Source organism: Chiloscyllium plagiosum, unplaced genomic scaffold, assembly GCF_004010195.1.
Source record: "Chiloscyllium plagiosum isolate BGI_BamShark_2017 unplaced genomic scaffold, ASM401019v2 scaf_55384, whole genome shotgun sequence".
Lineage (NCBI taxonomy): Eukaryota > Metazoa > Chordata > Chondrichthyes > Orectolobiformes > Hemiscylliidae > Chiloscyllium > Chiloscyllium plagiosum.
This window is the reverse complement of record NW_025196334.1, coordinates 743-4,760: the sequence shown is the minus strand read 5'-3', so window position 1 is coordinate 4,760 and position 4,018 is coordinate 743. Positions and strand designations below refer to the sequence as shown.

At 39.9% G+C, this 4,018-nt stretch overlaps 1 long non-coding RNA gene across 1 annotated transcript; it reads left to right on the top strand.

The window, feature by feature from the left end:
• The first annotated feature begins 100 nt into the window (after positions 1-100).
• Positions 101-3,528, top strand: LOC122545874. Its single transcript, XR_006310619.1, has 3 exons — positions 101-298; positions 524-578; positions 1,049-3,528. It is a non-coding gene; the product is annotated as an uncharacterized LOC122545874 (long non-coding RNA).
• The last annotated feature ends 490 nt before the right edge of the window (positions 3,529-4,018 follow it).

The following is a 4,018-nucleotide window of genomic DNA, read 5'->3' as shown; positions in this document are numbered from 1 at the left end:
AGGGAGGCAGAGGGGGGAAGAAGCTGCTGTGGGACATTCTTGGGGTTTATAATCCCCTAAACACTGATGCAAATTCATTGTTTGGCTTCTGTTTCCCGCTATTTGTTGCAAATAGACATTGAAATAAAGGACAGTAGAAACAAGTGTAATAATCCTGTGAAGGGTAAATATAGCAGGCACCGGGAACGTCTCAAAGTATGTGAAATCGGGCCCAGTGTTCGTCTTTCAACAGGTGGTGTATTGGGAGTTGGATATTGAACTGCGTAATCATTACATTTGTGGAGCTGTGCATATTTTGGTTAGTTTATTTTTATCTTAGTAAAATGTTTTTGAATTTCGAAAATAGAAAAAGACTGGAAGGTGCTCTGGGTTCGAGTGGAACCAGGATCTGCTCTGTTCACCTGACCTTGTTCAAAAACAAAGAATTATAATGATCATGACCTGAATGTTGCATTGATTATTTAATGTCTTCCTACTCAGCTGCTAGTGATGTACAGGAGCTCTCTCCTTTGTCTTTCTCCAGGCAAATATTTGATGGACCAATCCGAGAGCGACCAGCTGCTTCTCACAATCAGCAGGTATGTTACCACTGACAGTGGAGAATGTCCTTTCCACTGTCTGAGTGGATGAAGTCAGACGCACATTGAGCTCCATTTCCAGAAGTACACATTCAATCCAAGAGTTAAACGCAACGGATGATATATAAATCCATATTTCACCCTGTTCTGAATGCATACCACCTCAGTGACGGTAAATTCCATTATTCAAAGCCAATTATCATTCATAAGATTAGAAGCAGGTTAGACTGTATGCTTGTAATAAATATACATTTGAGCTGCATTAAATCCATATGTAGAAAAGGCATTTTAAAAGTTATAATCAATAATCAATCATGCTGTTATATTGTTATAACAAGTATATATGAAGTTGATATTGAGTGCAGATATAGAAGCAAAGTTGGACATTGAGTAACTGACCAGGACAAATTTATTATTTTGATAAATAGTTGTCCTGGATAAAGAGAACAATCAAACAATGTAAATTCCAGGTGAACTTCTTGGTCAAGCCTGATCTCCAGAGGATGCTTCCAGAGAGGATGCTTCAAGCTCATTCACACATGTGCATACACATCTGTCTCTGTCTGCCTGTCTCTCAGTCTGGTGTTGATGAAAATACACTTTATCCACACTCCCATTCTTGTTGAGGGCCTGAGTAATGCAGAAGCATTTCCACAGTTTTTAAATGTGTGAAACACTGATTGATAAGACTTTAAACCCATCTCAAAATGGATCAGATCATGACATGCAGGACTGGAAACACCAGGAGACATACAGACAATGTCAGTGTGATATAGACCAGTACTACTCTTCAAAGTGATACAGATTGGCAGAACAACAGAAAACTCACTCACATGCAGCCAGTTAATGGTTAAAAGGGATAAAAATGCAATTTAGGCCCACAACTACTTCCAGATATGGACAGTCATAAATTGACTGACCAAATTATTAAATGCTTCAGAAGACGTTAGTTTTAGATGTTACTTTATTGCGGTGCCCAGCAGCAACTGCCAAAGACTAGTGCATACACAAAATGTAAAATCAAAACTGATTCAAAGATAAGTATTGAACCAACATTAATCCCTCAATCACCAGATTTAGCGAACATTGGACTGGTTTATCCTACACCCTGACTGAAAAAACACAACTGAACATAGAAAGAGAATAGCATACAAATATTCGACTTGTCACTGCACACAGAGCAAAACTGGTACTATAGGTATTCAAAGGCTGATAACTGCAGAACTAATCTCAAATTGCCATTTACACCGAGACACTGATAGTGAGTGGATGAAGTTCAGAATCCCAAACAGTTAATGGAAACTAGTATGGAGAACAGATGAAGAATAGACACAACACGCTGAATGGCTGTACCAATTCTGTGATTGAGTCATAAATCACAAAATGCCTAAGAGTTTAAGGCACAATCACAACACCTTAAGACCTGCTATCACAGATTGGATCACAGTCACAGAGAACTTTTTTTTTCCCGAATTCAGTCATGGGATGGGGGCATCAGTGGCTCGGCCAGCATTTATTGCCCAACCCTAACTACCCATGCAGTACTTAGGAGTCGACCACATTGATGTGTGTCTGCAGTCACATGTAGGCCAGACAAGGTAAGGATGGCAGTTTCCTTCCTTCAAGCGCATTCGTGAATCAGATGAATTTTTCTGGTAATCAACAATAGATTCTAGAATATTATTGGTTGCCAGAGAATTGAGCAAATTTGATATAAGAGTTGAAAGTGACTGGAACTCATTGAGAACTTCACTCTCAGTGACACAGCAGAAACTGGCATGTATAGATCAATTCCTAAATTCACACATGGACACAGCAGAAATTGACATTTATACATCAAGTCCTAAACTCTCGTATGGACACAACCAAAACTGACAGACATCGATTGATATCTGCTCTCATGTATTCACATTGCAGAAACTGAAAGGGAGAGAACAATAATCATGCACACACACATGACAGGTACAGGTTAATAACGAGACTAACAGATTTGCACAGCAAAACCTGACAGGTACAGGATGATAAATGAATTTGCATATTTATAAATAAGAAGCTGATGGATACAGTTTATTAACTGCACTCTCAGATGCACAGAGCAGAATCTGACAGGGACAGGTTGGTAAATAACTCACATGCAGGTGGCAGTAAATTTCAGAGAAAGATTGATAACTACATTCTCATATTCACAAAGCAGAAACTGACAGGAATAGATTGATTATGCTCCCAATTTCAAGTCACATAAGTTGATGTGTACACTTTGATAACTATATTCACAGAGAAGAAACTCCCAGCGAGAGATTGATTACAAAACAAAAATTGGTGGAAAATTCACAGGTCTGGCAGCATTTCAGGTCCAGTGACTGGTCCTCAGAACTGGCAGTGGCAAGGAAAATGCACACAATGTGGTCTCCTCTATGTTGGAGAAACTGAACGCAGAACGGGTGTCCACTTTTCAGAACGCCTACATTCTATCCAGACAAAAAGACCCTGAGCTTCCTGTTGCATGTCACTTCAACACACCACCCTGTACCCTGGCCAACATCTCGGTCTCAGGCTTGCTGTAGTGCTCTAGTGAAGCTCAGTACACGCTTGAAGAACAGCACCTTATTTGTTGCTTGGGAACTCGATAGTCTTCTGGACTCAGTATTGTGTTCTACAACTTTAAGACTTGAGCTCTCCATGTCATTACCCAAAACCCCACACCCCTTGTTAACACACAGTCTGCTGCTGTACATCACCAATTGTGAGCCACTAACAGACCTTATTAAATAGCTATCCACCCTCTTAGTCTGACAGTTATCCACTCATTTGTCTGTCCTAGTGTTCTTCTCTTTCTTTGGATTCTATCTCCATCTGTCTTTTTCTCGGCACACTTCCACCCACCCTATCTTTTGTATATAAAGTAATATTTTCCTAGCTACCACCAGAAAATAAAGAAGTTTGAATACACCACCCAATTAACTCAAGAACAGCTTCTCTGCTGTTATCAGACTTTTGAATGTACTGCTCAAATTTTAAGGCGAAAGTGGGTACTGCAGATGCTGGAGCTTAAAGTCAAGATGAGGGTGGTGCTGGAAAAGCACAGCCGGTCAGGCAGCATCCGAGGACCAGGAAAATTGATGTTTCGGGCATTCCTGATGAAAGGCTTTTGCATGAAATGTCGATTTTGTTTCCTACTCCTCGGATGCTGCCTGACCTGCTGTGCTTTTCCAGCACCGCTCTAATCTCGCTCAAATTTTACTGTTAATCTCTCTCTCTTTGCAGCTTTAATACTGTATTACAGATTCTGTTCTATTATCCTGATGCATTTTGTCTGATATTATTTGCCTGTTAAGTACACAAAACAATACTTTTCATTGTATGTCAGTGCGTGTGAGAATAATAAATCAGATCAAATGAAACGGATAACTACACTCATATTCACTTCGCAGAATCTAAGA